This window comes from Pristiophorus japonicus, chromosome 4 (genome assembly GCF_044704955.1).
Source record: "Pristiophorus japonicus isolate sPriJap1 chromosome 4, sPriJap1.hap1, whole genome shotgun sequence".
Taxonomy (NCBI): Eukaryota; Metazoa; Chordata; class Chondrichthyes; family Pristiophoridae; genus Pristiophorus; species Pristiophorus japonicus.
The window spans coordinates 193007737-193033130 of record NC_091980.1 but is presented as its reverse complement, the minus strand read 5'-3'; the positions used below and the strand labels follow the sequence as shown (position 1 = coordinate 193033130).

Here is a 25394-nt window from a genome sequence, read left to right as displayed (position 1 = left end):
TCTGTGTTGGTTCTTCTGGAGGAACGCCCTGTGAGGCGGCATCTTTAGCTGCCTGGTCGGCTAGGGCATTTCCCTGAGCTTCTGTGGTATTTTCCTTGGTATGGGCCTTACACTTCAGGATGGACACTTCTTGAGGTAATTGTATGGCCTCCAGTAAGTCTCGGACTTCTTTTCCATTTCGGATAGGTGTACCAGCAGCAGTGAGGAATCCTCTTTTCCGCCATAACAGACCAAAGTCGTGAGCGACTCCAAAAGCATAACGCGAATCTGTGTAGACATTAGCTGTCTGTCCTTCTGCTATTCGACATGCTTCTGACAGGGCCCGTAACTCGGCCTGTTGTGCTGACGTTCCTGAGGGTAAACATCCTTTTGCCACTATCTCATATAAAGTTGTAACTGCCCATTCTGCTTTTCTAGTACCATTGTCAACAAAGGAGGAACCATCTGTAAACAGGATGAGGTCTGGGTTGTGCAGAGGCTCCTCTGCTGCTAAGGCTGCTTCTTCTGTTTCTTTTTAAATCTCCACGCAGTAATGCTCTTCACATTCTCCCCCCTCTTGCTCCCTCGATTCTGACATCAGGAGCATAGTTGCGGGATTAACCGGGCTGGCCCGGACGATATGGAGATTAGGAGCTTCCAAAACTGCTGTCCAGCGGGTCCATCTAGCTGCCGTCATCTGAGACATTCTATTCATAGACAGCAAAGCATGTACGGTGTGGGGACACTTGACAATCAGCTTTTGGTCGAGAACTAGACCCGCAGTGATCATTACCGCTCGACATATAGCTTCCATAGCCCTTAGGCAACTTCCCCATCCAAGGGCTACGGCATCCAGTTTTGCTGAATAATAGCCAATAGGTCTTTGCTGATCCCCATGTTCTTGTGTCAGTATAGCTGTCATGTATCCTTCTTTCTCATGGACAAACAGGGTAAATGGCTTACCACTGTCGGGGATTTCCAGAACTGGTGCCGAACACAAGGACTTTTTCAAACTCAGGAAGGCCTCTTGCTGTTCCTTAATGAGGGTGATGGCTTCTTTAGAGGCACGTTTCCCCTTTAAAATATCATTCAATGGCTGAGCAAGCTGTGTGAAGGAGTCAATCCAATTTCTGTTAAAGTTACACAATCCCAAAAAAGACCTTAGTTCCTGAATAGTGGTGGGGTTTTTAGCAGCCCGAATGGCTGCAGCTCTATCCTGGGTAAGTTCTCTCTTTCCTTGTGAAATATTTTGTCCCAGGTATACAACCTCTTCTTGGGATATTTGTGCTTTGTCAATGCTGGCTTTATGTCCTTTCAGCCAAAGGTGATCCAGCAAAGCTCGTAAATCTTGTTCATGCTGGTCTTCCGTGTTTGAAGTTAGCAGGATATCGTCTACATATTGGATGACTGTGGATGACAGGGGAGGTAATTCTCGCAAATGGCTTTGTAAAGCCATGTGGAATACCATAGGGCTGTTGTGGAAACCCTGCGGCAACTGGGTCCAAGTATACTGTTGTCCTTGGACCATGAAAGCAAACCACTGTCGAACCTCCGGTGCCAGAGGCACCAACCAAAATCCGTTGGCCATATCTATAACCGAGAAATATTTATGTTCCGGTTTGAGAGCATTAGAAATGGTGGAGGGATCTGCGACCAAAGGAGCTTTTTGATCAATACACTGGTTAGCTTTCCTATAATCAACAGTCAAACGCCAAGTCTCATTAGATTTCTGTACCGGCCACACGGGGCTATTGGAGGAGCTATGCGTTTTAATAAGCACCCCTTGTTTCTCCAATTGCTGAATAGCCAGTAAGATTCCCGCGATGGCAGTTGGACTGATGGGATACTGTTTAGTGTATGGAGGCTTGGTCCCGGTAAATGACGCAGGCTCCATCTGGAGTAGGCCACAATCGTTCTTATCTTTAGCCCATATCGGGTGTTCCTTCAATTCTTCTTTCTTCAAAGTTCTAATTGACCATGTCACCCGACCATCCTCGAAATGCAACGATGAATCTATTTGGATTAGAACGTCCATTCCCAAAAGGGGTTGATCTACTGGGCCTATCCAGACCGGCGTGGTTAGTTCATGTGGACCCAGCCCTTAAGTACCGGTGTTGTCCTTTTAATTTCCATTTTATGGCCCCCAACTCCATAGGCTGTAGGTGCCCTACCATCCAACGACAAAAGGTCTCCATATTGTAGGGGAAAGAATGTTAATTCCGCCCCTGTGTCTAAAAGACAGTCCACATCCTTATCGCCCACCCTCACAGTTATATATAGCTCATCTCCCCTCTGTTGTAGTGCGAGGAGGGGGGCCAGGGTGGGCTCTAATCGTTTTTTGCTATCCCAAGTAACTCCTTCTGTTGTTGTATTGTCAGTCGCTTAAATGCTTCTATGAGGTCGTTATCTTGTGACAAGCCTGGTTTGTTGGCTGAATTGTATCCCTGGCTGCGTCCTCTTCCCCAGCCACGACCTTGCTGTTTTGCCCTGCACGTCTTGGCCCAATGACCTTCTTTCCCACAATAATGACATTTTTCCGGGTAATTTTCCTAATAACTGTTTATCGGAATCCTGGGATTTCTATCCCATAGCCTGTACAGCTCCCATAATCCCGATCTAATTCGTTACATCGATCCACCAATGCTGCAAAGGTAGTTCCTCTACCTTCCCAGTCCAGTAACACTACCTTAAGCATTTTGGACAGTTCTGGCTTTAGACCTACCACGAAAGCTGCTTTCAGGGGTCCAAACACTTGTTCATCCATTTCCTCATCCATATTATTCATACCCGAATGTTCTAGCCACGTGCATCTAAACCGCTCGTCATACTCCAGGACCTCCTCTGTTCCTTTCTGTTGGCAGGCTGCAATTTTTCCCCATTTTGTCTTAGCTGGACTGAAGGCTTGCAGCCAGTGTTTAATCGCTTCCCATCCTGCGTCTAATTCTTGCTCATCCTGCCCCAAAGCTTCTTCTACCTTGTCGTGCAATTTTCTTCCCTGTGTTTTTGGCACCATTATGGTCAAAATTTGCACTCCGTCCCAGGGATGAAGTTGATATATATTTCTTAAGCGGTCCAATTGGTCCCACGTTTTCACTCCCTCTTTCTTTGGATTGGGCAATTCCTTGGACCTTTTATCAATTTTCTCTCGGTCTGCCGGATCATGAACTAAGTATTTTTCCTACACCCTTTTCCTCGTTTTTTTGGTTCCTCCCTCATCCACAGTCTCTTCTGATTTGACTACAACTCGTCTTTTTTTAAATGGGGCAAAGTGCACCCCTAATTCTTTATCCTCCGACCCTGTATCACCGGAGGATTCAGAATTCGTATCTATTCCTCGGTCGTGTCTTCGGGTTTGCGCTTTTAATTTATCCAAACATGGGTACCCCTGGGAATTGACCGATACATTTTCCTTTTCCTATTACTGTCTCTTGACCTAACGATTTTTTCCATTCTTTAATTTCACCTTTAAGATCTTTAACTTCCACTTCCAGCTTTTCAAGTTCAAGTTTTTTCTGTCGCAGCTGTGCACAAACAGCTTGCAATTGGTCCTTTGTACTGGTCAGTTCTCGATCATGTTGAGAATGCATTATAATTTCATTCCGCTTTCGGATCTGGCCCATAACGGCTAGGGACCATCTAGTTCGCTCTTTATTTTTCATACGGTTCGTTTTTCCCCAGACCCTTTTAATCTCGTCCAAGGACCATTGTCCGTACTTTTGTTCGATCTTAATACAGGTTTTAGATAAGTTGAATTGTTGCTCTATGTATTCTTTCAACTGTTCGATGATTTCATCTAGCAAAACCTCAGATGGTGCTTGCTCACCTTTAACAGTTGTAGGCAATTCTTTGCTCTTATCTCCTGCTGCCATAATACTGATTTCTTTACTGGGGTCTCGAGTCGTAAGCTTTCTAGCCGATCAATAGGTCGGTGATTAATTAACTAACACACCGCCGAACTTAGACGTCTATGGGACCTCGAGCCGACTACCAACCGGAGGGTTCGCAAACCGGAGGCTTTCGGAATCGCGTAGAAGGAGAGGCGAATTTAGACTTTTGACCGAGGACTTTTATAAAGAGGAGTCCTTACCTCACTATGTAGGTCCGATGTCCAAAATTCAGTTTCTTTCCTCAGCGATCGTGTTCGTGACGCCAAAATTGTTAGATCTCTTAATTTCCAATGAAATACGAACTCCGATTGTAGTTTTAATGTCACTTTATTTTTGGCAGCAGTAAGAAGCACTTGGCATTAAGCCAGGTCTTTGTCCTTCTGAGACCACATGGTCAAAATGGCTGTACTTATACCTGGATCAATTTACAGAAAAGAACTCGCCTTATTTGACCTTATTGGCTCAATTAATAGTCTTTTAACCTTTTAATTGGTTCGCTACCCAAGGTGCTAAAATGTCAAATTGATTGATGACTTAATGCAATATGCTCCCACTCACGTAGCATCTCTGACTTGGTGTCTATGAATTTTCACAGCCTGTCTAAATGCAGCCTGTTTGAATTCTCTATCAGGTACCTTACTGAAGGCCTTTTTAAAATCTAGACAAATTACATCTACTGCATTACCATTGTCTATTTTCGCTGTTACATCTTCAAAAAATTCAATAAAGTTGGTCAAGCAAGACTTTCCCTTTTGAAATCCATGCTGACTATTCATTATTATATTTTTGGTTTCTAGATGTTCTTCTATTTTCTCCTTTAGTAGGGATTCCATTATTTTTCATTCCACCGATGTTAAGCTGACTGCTCTATAATTCTTGCAGGTGCTCGGCGTGAAAGGAGTTGCACAACCATGTATTATATGGGCCCCTTCTGAAGGACGGATACTGGGCAAGGGAGGTGCTGGGAAGCCAGAAGCAGCTGGTGACATAACAAATAAATCCATGCATCAAGGAAGCACTTAAATCAGTAAACAATTACTGCAATGCCTAAATAGAGCCTGTCATTGTGGTCCCCTATCTTGCCATGCCTGGTGAGGTAATTGAACTTTTTAACAACACAGTCATGTCTGGGAAATAATAGGCTCCTCTTCAGCTGCACTGCCGCAGCAACATTTTGACTGTCGGATCTTCTAAACAAAAGAGTGCCCTTCTTCTGCCTCCCAGACTGCTGCCACACAATTTACTTCAGAGTCTTATTTTGCCCTTACCATCCCAAAATGCAGTTTTTTTCTTTAATCTCCTGTGCACATTTAAGGTTTGCGGCAGCATTTGAATTCCTTCACGCTATTGCATGTGTGCCAGTTATCAGATGGAAATGCTGCCTGGCACATGCCCACAACATGCAAATGCAAATGAGCTGAACCTGAAAATTCATCCGGTCAGACAACTTTCCAAAACACACCACCCAATTTATGTTAGGATGGAAAGGAAAATCAGATTCGCTTTATTCAGATTAAGGGTAGCGGGAAAAAAAACACAATTAAATGAAAAGTTACTAACCAAATTTGTGCATCAAAACTGTCATGGAGGGAGAAGATTGGGCAGACTTTGTGGCCAATAAAATGGAGGAAGAGGCAGACGCAGTTCGGCACCAGGCAGTCCTCCTCACGGTTTGTGGTCCGAAAATCTATGGACTCAAAGAATATCCTCTCGCCCTTAAGTCCAACAGACAAGGGTTATGAAACATTGTGTGCTCTGGTACGTGACCATCTCAAACCAGATGAAGGCATCATCATCTCAAGATATCGATTCTATACGCACGTTCGTTCTGAGGGCCAGGATGTATCGGAATTTATTGCCGACCTAAGATATCTAGCTGATCGTGTAAGTTCGAAACTGTGTTGGCAGACAACCTGCGGGACTTCTTTGTAATTGGCATCAACCACGAGGTAATCCTGCGTAAGCTACTGGCGGCGGAGACGCTGGATTTGAGCAAAGCCATCATGATTGCCCAATCATGCATGACGATGGACAAAAGCTTAAAGCAGGTATCATTGAAAAATCGGAACTCGGCAAGAACTGTAAACAAGATAGTATCGTCGTTTGGCAGAGCTGCATATGGCAGGGCCTACCCGACTGCGTACGCAAAACCTGTGGCTGCTCAAAGTCCGCCAAAGGGAATGAATCCGATATCACCGTGTTGGCGTTGTGGCAAATCATCGGCATCATCAATCTCGGTTTAAATAGTATATTTGTAAAGGTTGTTCGAGAGTAGGGCATCTCCAGCGCATGTGTCCGCAACTGAGCAAACGTGCTGTGACACACCACGTGGAGGATGATGACCAGTATAGCGCGGATCCGGATACGCAATCCGAGATACCAGAGGAGGAAGTATGTGGACTGTATTCGTTCCTAACAAAGAGCCAACCGATAATGATTAATGTAAAACCTAATGGTGTGCCGGTATCGATGAAATTGACTCGCACCCGTGTCCAATCAATAATGAGCCAGAGGACATTCGACAGGCTGTGGGATACTAAGGCTGTGAGACCTAAGCTGAGTCCAGTCAATGCCAAAGAACTCATAATGGTGATTGGCAGTGCAGTAATCAAGGTGTTGTATGATGGTGCGGTTCACGATTTACCGTTATGGATTGTTCCAGGCAATGGTCCAATGCTGTTCGGCAGGAACTGGTTAGAAAAAATCAAATGGCACTGGAACGAGAGCAAAGCGTTGTTGTCGGAGGAGGATATTCCATGTGCTCAAGTGCTGAGCAAGTTCCTCTCGCTGTTTGAACCAGGCATCGGCAATTTCACGGGAGCCAAGGTGCAGATCCACCTGGACTCGGATGCAAGACCGTTCATCATAAAGCTCGGGCAGTTCCATACGTGATGAGGAAGAAGGTCAAAATCGAACTGGACAGACTCCAGCGTGATGGGATCATATCACCGGTCAAATTTAACGAATGGGCCAGCCCCATTGTTCCCGTGTTGAAAAGTGATGGCACTGTCAGGATTTGTGGCGAATACAAGGTTACGATCAACCGAATTTCGAAACAGGATCAATACCCGTTACCGAAAGCTGATGACCTGTTTACAACGCTAGTCGGGGGGAAGTCGTTCACAAAACTGGATCTGACGTCGGCGTACATAATGCACGAGCTAGTCGACACGTCGAAGAAACTTACGTGCATCAACATTCATAAAGGACTGTTTATCTACAACAGGTGCCCTTTTTGAATTTGCTCGGCTGCAACCATATTTCAGAGGAACATGCAGAGTCTACTGAAGTCCATCCCCAGAACCGTGTTCCAAGATAACATACTGGTCACAGGTCGTGACTCCGCCGAACATCTGAACAACCTGAAAGAGGTTCTACATCGTCTGGACAAAGTGGGACTCAGACTGAAATGCTCGAAGTGTGTCTTCATGGCACCGGAAGTCGAATTCCTGGGGAGGAAAATCCGATGGCATCAGGTCTACGGACTCAAAAACCAAGGCCATCAAAAATACACCCAAGCCTCAGAATGCGACATAGCTGCGTTCGTTCCTTGGTCTACTCAACTACTTCGGTAATTTCTTACCTAGATTGGGCACTCTATTAGAGCCACTGCACATGCTGCTAAGAAAAGGCGACAACTGGGTTTAGGGTGCGTCTCAAGATAGAGCTTTTGAGAAAGCTACTAATCTGCTTTGCTCTAACAAGTTGCTGGTACATTATGATCCGTGTAAGTGGCTAGTATTGGCCTGTGATGCTTCGTCATATGGAGTTGGTTGTGTGCTCCAACAAGCTAATGAGTTGGGCAAATTACAACCTGTTGCATATGCTTCAAAAAGTTTGTCAAAGGCGGAAAGAGCCTACAGCATGGTAGAGAAAGAAGCACTAGCCTGTGTGTATGGGGTTAAAAAGATGCATCAGTACCTGTTTGCTGGAAACACATCACAAGTCACTCATTTCATTGTTTTCGGAAAACAAAGGTATCAATACCAATGCATCATCCCGCATCCAGAGGTGGGCCCTGACATTATCTGCCTATGATTATGTCATTTGCCATAGACCTGGCACTGAGAATTGTGCCGACGAATTGAGCAGTCTGCCGTTGCCCACACCGGAGGTGGAAACACCACAACCGGCAGACCTACTGTTAGTCATGGATGCTTTTGAAAGTGAAGGAACCCCTGTCACGGCCCAACAAGTTAAGAGCTGGATCAGCCAGGACCCGATATTATCAGTTGTGAAACGTTGTATCCTTAGTGGTGATTGGTCTGCCATACCCAAGCAAATGTGTGAGTGTGTGAGGAGACTAAACCTTACATCCGTCGCAAAGATGAATTATCCATTCAATCAGATTGTATACTGTGAGGTAATCGTATTGTTATGCCCAAGAAAGGCAGAGAGAAATTTGTGCATGATCTACATGGCACACATCCCGGTATTGTCATGATGAAAGCCTTTGCCAGGTCTCATCTATGGTGGCCTGGAATTGACTCTGATCTGGAGTCATGTGTGCATCAGTGCAACACTTGCATGCAGCTTAGTAAAGCACCAGCGGAATCGCCGCTGAGTCTGTGGTCGTGGCCACCTAAACCATGGTCCCGGATCCACATCGACTTTGCATATCCCTTCCTGGGAAAGATGTTCTTAGTTGTGGTGGATGTTTATTCCAAGTGGATAGAGTGTACAATCATGTCATCCAGCACATCCACAGCTACCATTGAGAGCCTTCATGTCATGTTTGCTACGCATGGTCTGCCTGACATCATTGTAAGCGACAACGGATCTTGCTTCACCAGTATGGAGTTTCAAGAGTTCATGAAACTCAATGGTATCAAACATGTGTGAGGTCAGCACCATTCAAACCCGCATCCAATGGACAAGCAGAGCATGCGATCCAAACCATCCAGCACAGTATGAAACGTGTAACTCAAGGTTCACTGCAGACTCGCTTGTCAAGCATATTGCTTAGTTACAGGCCAAGACCCCATACGCTTACCGGGGTCTCCCCTGCTGAACTATTGCTGAAGAGAGGTCTCAAGACCAGGCCCTCTCTTGTCCATCCTGAAATGAATAATCGTGTCGAATACAGACATCAAAGTCAGCAAGGGTATCATGATCACGCTACTGTGTCACGCGACATTTCTATCAATGATCCTGTGTATGTACTGAATTATGGTCAAGGTCCCAAATGGATCACCGGTACTGTTACGGTCAAGGAGGGTAAGAAAGTGTTTATTGTTAATCTCAAGAATGGGCAAACATGCAGAAAACATGTCGATCAGATAAAGCTGCGGCACACGGATGAACTGGAACAGTCTGAGGAAGACACAATCAGTGACCAACCAACCTACCCTCAGTCATCAGAGGACTCCACTCTCATCAATGAATCCAGACTTTCAATCCCTGACGTGGTCATTGCCACTCCCATCAGATCAGTTACCCAGCCCCCAGTCATAACAAACTCAGAACGCTCGCCCAAGGCTGGAGTTGAACTGAGACGTTCAACTCGGGTGCGGGAAGCCACGGACCATCTCAATTTGTAAAAAGACCGTTACTAATATCTTAAAGGAGGATATTGTCATGTATGTATGCTTGGGTTTATTAGCCACCAGGTGACGCCACTGTCGGAGGTCATTGGACTGTGCGCACGTGTGTGCGGCCCAGGTATAAAAGGCCAGTCATCTTGTAATGTAATCACTTTGGGCCCTAATAAAGTAGAGCCAGGTTTGTACCTGTTCGGAGTTTACAGTATTCAGTCTATTGAGTTATTGCATACACAACAAAAACAGTTATAAAAATAGTTTTGAAAGCTAGAAACAAACATTCCTGCAGAGTGTTTACAACATTTAACTCGTTATTATCTCCGAAACTGGAATTTCTCAGACACATTTATTTTCGCCCACAGCAACCACAGGATGATTTCACAATGAGTGTTCATGTTAAATATACTTTTAAAAACATATTTAGATCAGTTCTGATTCTTCAGTGTATAATACAGAAAAGCTCTGATGGAAAAGGTGCACAGAATGATTACAATGCAATCTCTTTACTTTAATTAAACAAATTTTCCATTTTACTATTTCAAAAAGAAAGATTGGGTATAAGCCTTTACTGGAGTATCTAATCTTGGGAACGCTATGTACTTCAACAAAATATGTTGCTACGTGTTACTATAATGATTCTTCAGAACAGTGTCATTGTGCAATAGCAGTACAATTGAGCTGGGAATTGTGTCTTTTTCTCTTTGGCCATTTCTGAATTACTTGCTGAAAGGAAGAATAGCATCTGAACATATTCAAGTCTTTGTGTGTCTCTCAGTGCTACCTGCAGTCCAGCATTTACGAGAGAAATTCCCACTCCAAACTGAGGTCACTGCTGACTGCCTCCTGCTCACTGCAACACTGGTAAATTTGAATTTTGAAATTTCTCTTTCTGGGAATACATCCACTGCAACTCAGCACATGTACTTTGTTTAATGAAAAAGCATTTTTTCAGCACAACAGAGAGCGGATGTTATAGAGAATGTACTGCACAGAAACAGGCCGTTTGGCCCAACAGGTCCATGCCGGTGTTTATGCTCCACACAAGCTTCCTCCCACCCCTCTTCATCTAACCCTTTCAGCAGAACTTTCTATTCATTTCTCCCTCTTGTGTTTATCTAGCATCCCTTTAAATACATCTGTGCTATTCGTCTCAACCATTCTTGTGGTAGCAAGTTCCACATTCTCAGCACTCTCTGGGTAAAGAAGCTTCCCTGAATTCCCTAATAGATTTACCAGTGACTATCTTATATTTATGGTTCTTAGTTTTGGTCTCCAGACAAGTGGAAATATCTTCTCTATGTCTCCTGTATCAAACACTTCCATAAGCTAAACTAGCACGAAATATAAAAAATTATAGCAAGAGTTTCTACAGGTATATAAAAAGGAAAAGAGTGGCTAAAGTAAATGTTGGTCCCTTAGAAGACGAGACTGGGGAATTCGTGAGGGGAAACATGGAGATTGCAGAAATTCTGAACAAATATTTTGTATCAGTCTTTATGGTAGAGGACACTAAAAATATCCCAACAGTGGATAGTCAAGGGGCCATGGGGGGGGGGGGGGGGGGGGGGGGGAGGGGGGAGGAGGAACTTAACACAATCACAATCATTAAGAAGGTGGTACTCAGTAAGATAATGGGACTAAAGGCGGATAAATCCCTTGAACCTGATGGCTTGCATCCTAGGGTCTTAAGAGAAGTAGCGGCAGGGATTGTGGATGCATTGGTTGTAATTTACCAAAATTCCCTGGATTCTGAGGAGTTCCCAGCAGATTGGAAAACTGCAAATGTAACGCCCCTATTTAAAAAAGTAGGCAGACAAAAAGCAGGAAATTATAGACCAGTTAGCCTAACATCTGAGGTTGGGAAGCTGTTGGAGTCCTATATTAAAGAAGCAGTAGCAGGACATTTGGAAAAGCAAAATTCAGTCAGGCAGAGTCAGCATGGATTTATGAAGGGGAAGTCATGTTTGACACATCCTCAAAGAATTACAGCAAATTTAACGAACAGGGTGGATAAAGAGGAACCAGTGGATGTGGTGTATTTGGACTTCCAGAAGGCATTTGATAAGATGCCATATAAAAGATTACTGCACAAGATAAAAGTTCACGGGGTTGGGGGTAATATATTAGCATGATAGAGGATTGGCTAACTAACAGAAAACAGAGGGTTGGGATAAATGGTTCATTATCGGGTTGGCAATCAGTAACTAGTGGGGTGCCACAGTGGTCAGTTCTGGGACCCCAATTATTTACAATCTATATTAATGACTTGGATGAAGGGACCGAGTGTAACGTAACCAAGTTTGCTGACAATACAAAGATGGTAGGAAAAGTAATGTGTGAGCAGGACACAAAAAACCTGCAAAAGGACATAAACAGGCTAAGTGACTGGGCAAAAATTTGGCAGATGGAGTATAATGTTGGAAAGGGTGAGGTTATACACTTTGGCAGAAAAAAATCAAAAAGCAAGTTATTATTTCAATGGAGAAAAATTGCAAAGTGCTGCAGTACAGCAGGACCTGGGGGTACTTGTGCATGAAACACAAAAGGTTAGTATGCATAGAAACATAGAAAATAGGTGCAGGAGTAGGCCATTCGGCCCTTCAAGCCTGCACCACCATTCAATAAGATCATGGCTGATCATTCACCTCAGTATCTCTTTCCTGCTTTCTCTTCATACCCCTTGATCCCTTTAGCCGTAAGGGCCATATCTAATTCCCTCTTGAATATATCCAATGAACTGGGGTCAACAACTCTCTGCGGTAGAGAATTCCAAAGGTTAACAACTCTCTGAATGAAGAAGTTTCTCCTCATCGCAGCCCTAAATGGCTTACCCCTTATCCATAGACTGTGTCCCCTGGTTCTGGACTTCCCCAACATTGGGAACATTCTTCCTGCATCTAACCAGTACAGTCCTGTCAGAACGTTATATGTTTCTATGAGATCCCCGCTCATCCTTGTAAACTCCAGGGAATACAGGCCCAGTCGATCCAGTCTCTCCTCATATGTCAGTCCTGCCATCCTGGGAATCAGTCTGGTGAACCTTCGCTGCACTCCCTCAATAGCAAGAACATAGAATGTCCTTCCTCAGATTAGGAGACCAAAACTCAACACAATATTCCTGGTGAGGCCTTACCAAGGCCCTGTACAACTGCAGTAAGACCTCCCTGCTCCTATACTCAAATCCCCTAGCTATGAAGGCCAACATACCATTTGCCTTCTTCACCGCCTGCTGTACTTGCATGCCAACTTTCAATGACTGATGTACCATGACACCCAGGTCTCGTTGCAACTCCCCTTTTCCTAATTTGCGGCCATTCAGATAATATTCTGCCTTTGTGTTTTTGCCACCAAAGTGGATAACATCACATTTATCCACATTATACTGCATCTGCCATGCATTTGCCCACTCCCCTAACCTGTCCAAGTCACCCTGCAGCCTCTTAGCGTCCTCTTCACAACTCACACCGCCACCCAGTTTAGTGTCATCTGCAAATTTGGAGATATTACACTCAATTCCTTCATCTAAATCATTAATGTATATTGTAAATAGCTGGGGTCCCAGCACTGAGCCCTGTGGCACTCCACTAGTCACTGCCTGGCATTCTGAAAAGGACCCGTTTATCCCGACTCTCTGCTTCCTTTCTGCCAACTAGTTCTCTATCCACGTCAGTACATTACCCCCAATACCATGTGTTTTAATTTTGCACACAAATCTCTTGTGTGGGACCTTGTCAAAAGCCTTTTGAAAGTCCAAATACACCACATCCACTGGTTCTCCCTTGTTCATTCTACTAGTTACATCCTCAAAAAATTCTAGAAGATTTGTCAAGCATGATTTCCCTTTCATAAATCCATGCTGACTTGGACCGATCCTGTCACTGCTTTCCAAATGCGCTGCTATTTCATCCTTAATGATTGATTCCAACATTTTCCCCACTACTGATGTCAGGCTAACAGGTCTATAATTATGCGATTTCTCTCTCCCTCCTTTTTTAAAAAGTGGTGTTACATTAGCTACCCCCCAGTCCATAGGAACTGATCCAGAGTCGATAGACTGTTGGAAAATGATCACCAATGCATTCACTATTTCTAGGGCCACTTCCTTAAGTACTCTTTGATGCAGACTATCAGGCCCTGGGGATTTATCGGCCTTCAATCCCATCAATTTCCTGAACACAATTTCCCGCCGAATAAGGATTTCAATCAGTTTCTCCTTCTCACTAGACCCTCGGTCCCCTAGTATTTCATAGAATCATAGACATTAACAGCACAGAAGGAGGCCATTTCGGCCCATCGTGTCCACACAAGCCAACAAGGAGCCACATGGCCATCGGTCAGCAGCCCTGAAGGTTACATATAAACCTCTGAACAATGAGGTTATTCCGGAAGGTTATTTGTGTCTTCCTTCGTGAAGACAGAACCAAAATATTTGTTCAACTGGTCTGCCATTTCTTTGTTGCCCATTATAAATTCACCTGAATCTGACTGCAAGGGACCTATGTTTGTCTTCACTAATCGTTTTCTCTTCACATACCTATAGAAGCTTTTGCAGTCAGTTTTTATGTTCCCAGCAAGCTTCCTCTCATACTCTATTTTCCCCCTCCTCATTAAACCCTTTGTCCTTCTCTGCTGAACAGCAGGTACCGCAAGTAATCAGGAAGGCCAATGGAATCTTGGCCTTTATTGCAAAGGGGATGGAGTATAAAAGCAGAGAAGTCTTGCTACAGTTATACAGAGTATTGGTGAGGCTACATCTGGAATACTGCGTGCAGTTTTGTTTTTCATATTTACGAAAGGATATACTTGCTTTGGAGGCAGTTTAGAGAAGGTTCACTAGGTTGATTCGGGAGCTGAGGGGGTTGACTTATGAGGAAAGATTGAGTAGGTTGGGCCTCTACTCACTGAAATTCAGAAAAATGAGAGATGATCTGCTCAAAATGTCTAAGATTATAAGGGGGCTTGACAAGGTGGATGCAGAGAGGATGTTTCCACTGATAAGGGAGACTAGAACTAGGGGGCATAATCTTAGAATAAAGGGCTGCCCATTTAAAACTGAGATGTGGAGCAATTTCTTCTCTCAGAGGGTTGTAAATCTGTGGAATTTGCTGCCTCAGAGAGCTGTGGAAGCCGGTACATTGAATAAATTTAAGACAGAGATAGACAGTTTCTTAACCGATAAGGGAATAGGGGGTTATGGGGAGTGGACAAGGAAGTGGACCTGAGTCCATGATCAGATCAGCCATGATCATATTAAAGGGCGGAGCAGGCTCGAGGAGTCGTATGGCCTACACCTGCTCCTATTTCTTATGTTCTTAGAATCTCAAAGACCTCTATCAGCCTTCTCTTTTCTAGAGAAAAATCTTTTTACTCAGATAACAGCCTAGTTTATTGGGACAGACATTGGTTTGTCACTTTAAAAAGTAACTTTTAAGGCAGGCTATGTCCACCAATTCTGAATCTTTCATATTATCTATTCGTTACAAAAAATGTAGACGTATGCTGGTGCTGCCAGAGAAAACCTGACAGGCTGCCCAGCACCACTTCCCATGCCCCACATTGCTCCAGCAGGCACTTGAGATGTGTCCCAGTGGTAGGGACACCTACCGGTGTTATTTCAATTAGGGAACCTACCCTTGATCCTGCATACTCTGGCTGGGTCAGGGGTGGTCTTTCCCAGTGGGTGGATCCTAGTACTTCCGTCAGATTTGATGGCTTAGGAGTTTTTGTGTCGACATGATATATACAGACCAAGAGGTTGGTTTCTAGAGAGGAAAATGATACGATGGTTTTAAAGATGGTGGGGTGGAAATTCGGTACTGCCCATTGTGAGACGCTAATCCAGTTGGAGCAGTAAGTATAACGCCTTTAAAAAGTTTGCTCCTGAGAAATTTGCTTGAATCAGACCAAGAGTTGAAGGGGGCGCTAAATCAGCTGTTACACATCTGACTGGGGGGGGGGGGGGGGGGGCACTAATGAAAATATTGGCGCTAAATTTTGTCAACCATTGCGTATGCTCCAAAATCTGATTCACATCCCAGGAAAAGCCAAGTTTTAAAGGTGCGGCAAGGTAAGTATGCGCATGCGCATGCGCAAATCCATCTCCTCAGTGTCTTGAGAGCGGGAAAATGGAGGAGCAAGGAGAAAGGCAGAGAGCGCACTGCTTCTTGGCCATGGCCCTTTAGGCCTTGTTTGAGGCTGTGGAGAAGCGCAACAATGCGCTACATCCTGGAGAGGGACGAAGGCCACCGCCAAGGGTTTTCAGAAGGCTGTGGAGGGAGGGGCCAAGCCATCTCTGCCTGCGACACGGTGGCCAGAACAATGACACAATGTCACAAAACGTTCAACGACCTCACGAGGGTCGTCAGGGTGAGTACCCTTTCCATTAACCTTGCAATGCCTTCATGTGAGCCTCACTGTCTCACACAATGTAAAGGCTTTGCCGTGCCCACCCCTTCTCTATGTGTAGTAGGCCATGTTCCTTGTTGCTGGAGACGTTGTTCTCTATCGCCTCACCAGACATGCCCCGCCCATCCAAGCGTCTCTCACCTTCTAACTTCTGACCCAGCCTGAGGAAACCTACCAACACCTTTTAACTCTTTATACGTGGTCACAGGCCTTTAGCCTCATACTTACTCGTAGCACTTTGTCCCCAAATCCCACTGTTGACACATCCACTGTGCGCTGCCACACAGGCTGAGATGCAGAGATGGACACCTCAGGACAATAGTAGTGAGTCACTTACTGTAGACATATGTGGGACAAGAGTAGCTACAGACCCACTGACAACTTCTTGTTCTGGTCATTGCAGGCCAAACTCACCCACAATAGACGAGACCAGCAGTGGACGGGCGGAGGGGGGCCTGATCTCCAGGACCTCACCAAGGAGCAAGAGTGAGTGTCCGCTCTTGTGGCAGTAGCGGCCGGCGAGGCAGTGACGGTTTGTGAATGAGATGGGCGTTTTCTGTGAGATCCCTGACCCTTGAGCCCACATGCCTTACAAAATGTAGCTCCAAAATAACAATGCCTCTTTCTTCTTGTCTTCTTGTCTTCCTGCCCCTTCCCCAACAGCTACCCACATTTCTGTTGCTTTGTGCTTACAGATGATCAGCCAGATGAACAGCCTGCTCTGCTTCATAACACAACAGGGAAGATGAGGAGGAACTAGAGACGAATATGGCGACAGCGGGACCCGCCCTCAGTGCCAGCAAGTGGGAAGACCAGCTCGGAGGAAGAGCCCGCCTTCCTGGGGTTTCCAGATCTGGATGCACCTGGCCCCAGTGGCCTGCAACGTTGCCCAGCATGAGGGGAAGCTCGGGGGCCAGCTCTCCAGAGGGTAAGTCGGCCCAGGAGTACTGCTCAGAGACAGGCAGATGAAGACCTGGATTTGGAGGCTATGTGCAGGGAGTCCAGGCAGATGCACTGTGAGCTTATGGGTGCATTGGAGAGGGTGCCACAGAGCATGGATGCACTTGCTGTGAATGTGACGGAGGCTGCCTCAAGCATTGCCCATGCCTCTCCGCAGTCCAATGAGCCCATCCTTGCCCGGCTAAACTGGGAAGTGGGCTCATGAGCGACAGTGGGGTCCCAGAGGTGATGGCCCTGGTTGACGTGGCAATAGCCATGACATCAAAGGCTGAAGCCACGCAAGATCTTTGTGATAGCATGGTAATATATCCTTACGATACAGTACAAATGCACACGACGCCCATACTTGAGAGAAGGTCACTCTGTGACCAGTAACCTTTATTAGCCAGCACTGAAGTGAAGAAGGTGGGTGGAGTTTCCCCTTGTATACCTGAAAGTCCAGGTTAGGAGTGTCTCCCGCAAGTTCACCACCTGGTGGTCAATGTTCTCAAGGTGTACAGCTGAGGTCAGTTTATACATGGGTTACAATGACAGTTGAATACATGACATCACCTCCCTCCCAAAGTCTTATTGGGATCACAGGTTAAGTCTCTCTGGTGGTTTACACTCCCTTGTAGAGCGCCTGAGTTGGGGCTCCAGTTGTTGGGCGCTGGCTTAAGTATCTGCTATTTGCGGTGCCTCAGGGCTGTCCGGACTGCCCACAGTGACTGCGCTTTCCTCCACTTGGTTCTGGTGTTCGGTCACCTGTGGCGGAGTGAACTCTACATCGTGTTTTTACTCTGCTTCTTCTATGGGGTTGCTGAACCTCCTTTTTGTTTGATCCACGTGTTTGCGGCAGATTTGTCCATTGGTAAGTTTAACTACCAGAATCCTATTCCCCTCTTTAGCAATCACAGTGCCTGTGAGCCATTTGGGCCCTGCAGCGTAGTTGAGGACAAAGACAGGGTCATTGACATCAATACATCGTGCCCTCGCATTCCCGTCATGGTAGTCACATTGTGACCTGCGCCTGCTCTCAACAATTTCTTTCATGGTGGGGTGTACAAGGGATAACCTGATTTTGAGCGTCCTTTTCATTAGCAGCTCTGCGGGTGGAGCCCCCGTGAGCGAGTGTGGTCGGGATCTATTGGCCAACAGGAGGCGTGGTAAGTGGCTTTTTAGGGAACCCTCTTGGATTCTGAGCATCCCCTGTTTGATTATCTACACTACTCGTTCCGCCTGGCCGTTTCAGGCTGGCTTGAACGGTGCCGTTCTGACATGGTTGATACCATTTCCTGCCATGAAGTCCTGGAATTCAATGCTTGTAAAGCACGGGTCACTGTCGCTGACCAAGACGTCCGGTAGACCATAGGCGGCGCACGTTGCCCGTAGACTTTCTACCGTGGCAGAGGATGTGCTTGAATTGAGAATGTCACACTCGATCCATTTGGAGTAGGCGTCTACTACAAGTAAAAACATTTTTCCCATGAAAGGACCTGCGTAGTCCACATGGATGCGTGACCATGGCTTGGCGGGCCAGGACCAGGGGCTAAGGGGGGACTTCCCTGGGCGCATTGCCCAGCTGAGCACACATGTTGCACCTGCAAACACAAAGTTCCAGGTCTGCATCTATCCCTGGCCACCAAACGTGTGACCTGGCAATTGCCTTCATCATGACAATGCCCGGGTGCTCATTGTGGACTTCTCGGATGAACACCTCTCTGCCCATCTGGGGCATAACTACTCGGTTTCCCCATAGTAGGCAATCGGCCTGAATCGAGAGTTCATCCTTGCGCCTGTGAAATGGCTTGAATTCCTCAGGGCATGCCCCGTACGTGGCTGCCCAGTCCCCATTCAGGACACATTTCTTGACTAAAGACAGTAGCGGGTCTCTATTTGTCCAGACTTTGATCTGACGGGCTGTCACGGGTGTGCCTTCGCTTTCAAAAGCTTCAAAAGCCATCACCATCTCAGCAGCATGCTCGGTTGCCCCCTCGGTGGTGGCTAGTGGGAGCCTGCTGAGTGCATCGGCATAGTTTTCGGTGCCCGGTCTGTGTCGAATTGTATAGTCATAGGTGACTAACGTGAGTGCCCACCTCTGTATGCGGGCTGGCGCATTTGCATTTATGGCCTTGTTGTCGGCAAAAAGGGACGTTAAGGGTTTGTGATCTGTCTCCAGCTCAAATTTCCTGCCAAACAGGTACTAGCTCCATTGATACTGGGATGCCATTGAGGAACACTTTCATCATTATTGGTGGCGTCCCGGTTTATGAACTTTCTATGTGCTCCACATGAACTCGCTGAACTTCAGCTTCCAGCGATTTCCCCCCGTGTCCATTTGGCCTCGTAGGGCTTACATCGGGCCTGTCCTCCTCATAAATCAACCTGGCTGTAGGCTTCCTGCACATACGCGCCAAGTGACTGCTGATGTTGCAGTTTCTGCAGGTATATTGCTGATACCTGCAAGCTCTGGCTGTGTGTTTGCCTCCACACCTCCAACATGAGCCGCTGTTGGAAACAAAAGGTCCATTACCAATAGATCGTCTCTGACTGTCTCTGTAACTGTCCTTAAGCGCATCATTGACGGTGTTGATGGCCCCATTACTGGTTGCATTGTCCCTTGCGATGGCATGAATCGGCGTTCAGCTAGCCATTGTCTCTGTTGAATTCCCCCTTTGGGTTCGATTACATGCTCAGGCATGTCTGATTGCCCCTGTCTGCCTGGAGAACTGTATGCCGCCTTAACAATGTTGACTCCCTGTCCATTTGCTGCATTTAAACCAAGATTTTTGTCAAACATCATTCTGGTTTCTTCCTCCCCAAGCCATGGTCACGCATCCATGTGGACTACGCAGGTCCTCTCATGGGAAAAATGTTTTTACTTGTAGTAGACGCCTACTCCAAATGGATCGAGTGTGACATTCTCAATTCAAGCACATCCTCTGCCATGGTAGAAAGTCTACGGGCAATGTTCGCCACCCATGGTCTACCGGACGTCTTGGTCAGCGACAATGGCCCGTGCTTTACAAGCATTGAATTCCAGGACTTCATGGCAGGAAATGGAATCAACCATGTCAGAACGGCACCGTTCAAGCCGGCCTCAAACAGCCAGGCGGAACGAGCAGTGCAGATAATCAAACAGCAGATGCTCAGAATCCAAGGGGGTTTCCTCCAAAGCCGCTTATCACGCTCCCTGTTGGCCAATAGATCCCGACCACACTCGCTCACGGGGGTTCCACCCGCAGAGCTGCTAATGAAAAGGACGCTCAAAACCAGGTTATCCCTTATACACCCCACCATGAAAGAAATTGTTGAGAGCAGGCGCCGTCACAATGTGACTACCATGACGGGCATGCGAGGGCGCGATGTATTGATGTCAATGACCCGGTCTTTGTCCTCAACTATGCTGCAGGGCCCAAATGGCTCGCAGGCACTGTGATTGCTAAAGAGGGGAATAGGATTCTGGTAGTTAAACTTATCAATGGACCAATCTGCCGCAAACACGTGGATCAAACAAAAAGGAGGTTCAGCAACCCAATAGAAGAAGCAGAGGAAGAACACGATGTAGTGTTCACTTCACCACAGGTGACCGAACACTGGAACCAAGTGGAGGAGAGCCCAGTCACTGTGGGCAGTCCGGACAGGCCTGAGGCACCGCAAACAGCAGACACTCAGGCCAGCGCCCAACAACTGGAGCCCCAACTCAGGCGCTCTACAAGGGAGTGTAAACCACCAGAGAGACTTAACCTGTGATCCCAATAAGACTTTGGGAGGGAGGTGATGTCATGTATTCAACTATCATTGTAACCCATGTATAAACTGACCTAAGTTGTACATTGTGAGAACAATGACCACGAGGTGGTGAACTTGTGGGAGACATTCCTAACCTGGACTTTCAGGTATACAAGGGGAAGCTCCACCCACCTTCTTCACTTCAGTGCTTGCTAATAAAGGTTACTGGTCACAGAGTGACCTTCTCTCAAGTATGGGCGTCGTGTGCATTTGTACTGTATAGTACGGACATATTAGTAACTACTTCCTTCGGAAGCGCAGCCTTCTGACACACAGCTCGTCGGACAACTCCAGGTATGAGCGTTGCTGCCGGTAAAGCCGTGGGTGGTAACGTCGCCTACCCCGACGTCTAGGGCTCTCCTCTTTCGACCGCCGACATGGCCAACAGCCCTTCTCTCTTGACACTGCCTTACTCGAGCATGTAGAATGAGACGCTGGCGGCATAGTAATGGACCAATAAAGTTTTTAAATTCACTTCTTATCAAGCTGCAAACTCAGAGGCTCACGTACCATGCTGTGTAAACATTGCACTGACTGTGACCTCTGAGGGAAGCGCTTCCTCATCCCTTTAAGTAGCCACAGTTAACTACTGTGGGAGGTTGTATTGACTGTTTTTTCAGACGTGATTAGTGGCGGTTGTTAAATGAGGCGGCCGAACCAAATTTAGCGAGAGGGGCACAAGTGAGGTCGTTGCACCAGGACAGACGTCATGATCGGCCAAGCAGTAGTGTTTTGCGCCACCAGTAAACCTCAACTAAATTTTCCAGTGGGGCGCTGCAAGCTGCGCGTCCGATTGGTAAACTATTACGCTCGCATTTACGCCCCTCCTGGCCGTTAACTGAGGCATTAGATAACCAAATTTCCACCCCGGTGTATTGGTTCCAGATGCAAAAGGAGATTGGTGATGACAGCAAGTATGGGGAGAGGAAGTGGGGAGCGGGACGATCACTGGCCAGACAGAGGAGATGAAATGAGTCAGAAAAAACAGAGGGTAGAATAAAAGAGTTGTAAGATATTGGCTCTGGGGGAGTGAGATTGGTGGGGGAAGTTCCTGTAAGATTCGGCGAAAACATTGACAGCAAAAGATTTTAAACATTGTTTGGACACATTTTCTGTTACTGCAGAGAGCAGACAGCACTGACGTGGGGCAGGTCCAAACATGCCCCACAGGAATACACATCAGGTGGACAAGGAATCAATGGCAGGTATGATTGATGGATAGGTCCTTTGTCTTGCAATCAGTAAGACATTAAGTAAAGTGGCCAGGGTTTCAGGCCACCGAAAGACAAAGGAAAGCTATTCGACCACAGACTCATCGGAGTCACACATCGAGGTACAGCCCAGTCGACAAAGGAACAGGCCAGAGACTTGATTTTGTTTTTGAGTTGCACAGTCTCAGCGGAAGGACAGTTGGACTTTTGGCGCGAGAAGAAACATTTTTGCAATTATAAGAGAGGCAGTTTTGGCTGCCATCTCTCGCTCTCTCCCCTCTTCTACACCTGCTTGCTTCGTTCAACGCACAAGGACTGAGCACTCTGTCTGGGATGGAGAGAAGAAACACCAGAGAGCCTCGCTACTTCGACTGGGAAGCTGATCTTGAGACTGGAGTTGAATACCACAAATTGGTACGGACCCAGAAGATACGCCTCATCGGGAGAAGCAGAGAGTAAGCCAGAGGGTAATTGGTGAGCATTTATCCCAGCCCATGCATCTTTAAGACCACGGCATAGTGTGAAAGGGTGTCGTGTGTCCCAACCAAGCCTTAGGGGATTTAGTGGGGAGGTTTTTGCACGGATCATAAGGGTACACATATTCTGTTGGACAGATTTCAGTGGTGCAATTTTGAATCCGAGCAGGGGTGTTTTAGACGTGGGTACTTCGTGTTAGGAGCCTGTTTAGACGGGCCAGACTATGTGTTGTACTGTGTTTGTTTGTATTACACTACCAAGGTGTGTTTTTACTGGGTGCAGGTGTGTGCTTTAACTTGAATAAAAACATTGTGACGGTTGAGACCGAACTATAATTTCAGTGTCCAGAACTGTTGTAAGGGGGGGTGATTCGAAACCACCAGGGGCAAAACCACTTACATCCCTGAGAGCATAATCAGGTAAGTGGGGTAGATACTGGGGTAGAGCCGGCAGTGAGTTCAGCACAGGCTATCCAATATGGTATACATTCAAGGAAATCCCAATTATAGGGGCCCCGAGAGAGAGTTAACTGCCCAGCTTCTGGCTGAGGATGGTGAGTGACAATAGGGACATAGAATAGAAACAGAAACAAATAAAACTCTGATTACAAAGCTCCCTGATGGCTCAGCATATTTACTGAGACACAAGGATGATGGAAAGCTCAGTTTTCATCCCTTGTCTGTGCTAAACAACAATATAACTGACCTCACTGGCCCCAATAATAATCTGAAGGCAGCTTCCAAGCAGGGAATGGAATTGCTTAGGGGAATCAAGAAGTCAACTGAGCAGATTGTATAGCAATTAACTGTGACTTCCGGGTTTCGCGTCTTCAGGCTGTGCAGCAGGTGTGATGCGCACCCACATGACACGATCTCAAATGGAGGTGTTCACGATGGATGGTGGACATAGAGCAAGGGCAGCACCCAGAGTCAATGAAGCATCATTGCTGGGTGCAATCAGGAGGAGGGGGGACATACTTTCCCCCAGTAATGGGAGGAAGAAACTTGCTGCTCTCACGAAGAAAGCGTGGTTGGAGCTGGTGAGGAGGTGAACAGCAGGAGCATTGTGCCCAGGTGATGGATGCAATGCAGTAAGTGGTTTAATGATCTAACCAGCCTTCATTGCTGCCGTAGGGGGTCATGGTCTTTCTCTTCTGCTGTGCTGTCAAACACATCCAAGACGCCTCCCTCCTGATCTGGTCAATTTGAAATCCTCAAAAGGTTGAAAAACGCAGTATCCACACAAGCACACTCTGCCAGACATTTGCCAGAAGGAACTGAGACACCAGCTACAGTAAGTGAGGTTTTATTCTGATGGGATAATAACAAGTTTAAATACCCACCTGAATTGTTTCTGAAACTCACCTCTGTTCCCTTTGTCAGTTTCCTGAGCTCTGGGAAGCCTGTCCTGCTCAAGTAAAATTTGGTGGCAAGTTAAAAATAATTTTTAAATACCTCATTAACATCTCCGAAGGACATTAATTGCACCAATAAGTATCTGCCCACATCCAATTATGAAATCCCCAGCATCCAGATACTCCTCTGTTAAACCTGAAAGTGGGGGCGTTGGAGCCGGGTTGCGCTCCAGCTCTAAAATTCAAATATTTTTACCCCCCACCTACTCCCAACCCACCAGTTCTTAGGGGTTAAAATTCTCCTTCCCGCCCCACTGTGACTGGGCTAAGAAGGGTGGATGGACAATTGGACAATGAAAGTACATATATATGGATGCTGGATCAGCGCAGAATTGAATAAGGCTAACATGTCCCCCAAAAGTAAATAGCATGGCAGCAATCACTGTCTAAGCTCACCAATCAAAAACTGCCACTAAGGTGAGGTGTCAGGGGCTCCTCCTGCCCATGGAACTGTCCCCAGCATGAGTCATGTTTAAACCCTATACTGGAATTATAAACTTTAAGCAATGACCTTTCTAATCTAAGTCAGTATAGGCAGCTAGGGGCCAAAATTGCCCACCGCTGGAAATGGGGCACACGCACCGCGCTTCTAGTGTTTTGACCGCCACGGTGGTTGAGGTGGCCTCTTGAGCGAAATTCCGCTCTTTGGCTTTTTTTTTCAGGCGGACCAGAAGTGGTTGATAATGGGGGCAGTAGTGCAGTGGTGAGCACACTTGAGGGGCAGAAGTTGGGGTGGGGTGTAGTGTCCGCCGCTGTCAGTCATCAGTATAACACTGATGATGCCATCACGGCGCTGCGTCACCACAGCTCACCTTTCACTGAAAGGGGAGAGCCTGCATGATTTTAAAAGTTTGGCCCTCTGGTTTGACCCAAGAAGGCTGCCTGTTGACAGAACCCAGGAGCGTAATTGTCGGCCCGGCATGGCAGTCAGCCGACAAAAAAAAAACATGGCGGCAGCAGCAATGCATCCTCCCCTTTAATGGGAGCCGCACCACCATTTCAGAAGGCCACAGCCTCGCTGCACCATCTCAAAAAAACAGGTTTTGGCACCACCCGGTGGGAGGAAGATTTTCTCGGCGGAATTCCGCTGTCGGGAGGGACATCGGCGGTGCGCACTCTGATGACGCACTTAGGATGGCTCAGTAGCAGTGGAGTGGTGGGGGTGGCGGGGGGGGGGGTAGGGGGGGTAGGGGGGAGAGCGGGTCACCACTGGGATACCGCAGGAGTGGAATTTTGATAATGGCAGCCATTACACGACAAACCGGCAGCCATTGACTCTGCAACGTGGCCGCCGATTTCCGGTGGTAACAGGAAAGGGGCAATTTCAGCCCCCTAGTGTCTGAAAACCATTTATATAGTTTGCTGTGAACACAGGTGCAGGTGAAAGAGGTAAGTATACAACATAAGATGGAAGTGGTACCATCATACCATGCAAGTAGTGCTGAGACATGACATCATAGGTCAGTCAAATTGTGTCCTTTGGGAAAGCCCACATGGCAGCAATTAATAAGTATTTTTAGCTATGAAATTTCCTTTTGGCCAAACACACTTGATATTCTGCCAAACAGTATATGGCATCACAAGCATACTATAATTGGAAGTGAATTGGTAACAAATCAACATTTTAGACCAGAAATATTTCTTCGTATAATACAGTGTGAGAAACTTGAGTATTTAACTTACATTTTTGTTGCTTCTGTTTTTAAGTGAAAATAAAGGGTTATGACTCATACATCAGCATTTGGCTCTG

The 25394-nt window shown here is 46.5% G+C and overlaps 1 long non-coding RNA gene across 1 annotated transcript in view; it reads left to right on the top strand.

Moving 5' to 3' along the window:
• LOC139263222 (uncharacterized) overlaps positions 1–22525 on the top strand; it is a 66634-nt gene extending 44109 nt beyond the window's left edge. The window contains exons 2-3 of the long non-coding RNA XR_011593067.1: positions 16507–16739; positions 21667–22525. This is a non-coding gene — a long non-coding RNA (uncharacterized lncRNA). The remainder of the gene's footprint in view (positions 1–16506; positions 16740–21666) is intronic.
• The last annotated feature ends 2869 nt before the right edge of the window (positions 22526–25394 follow it).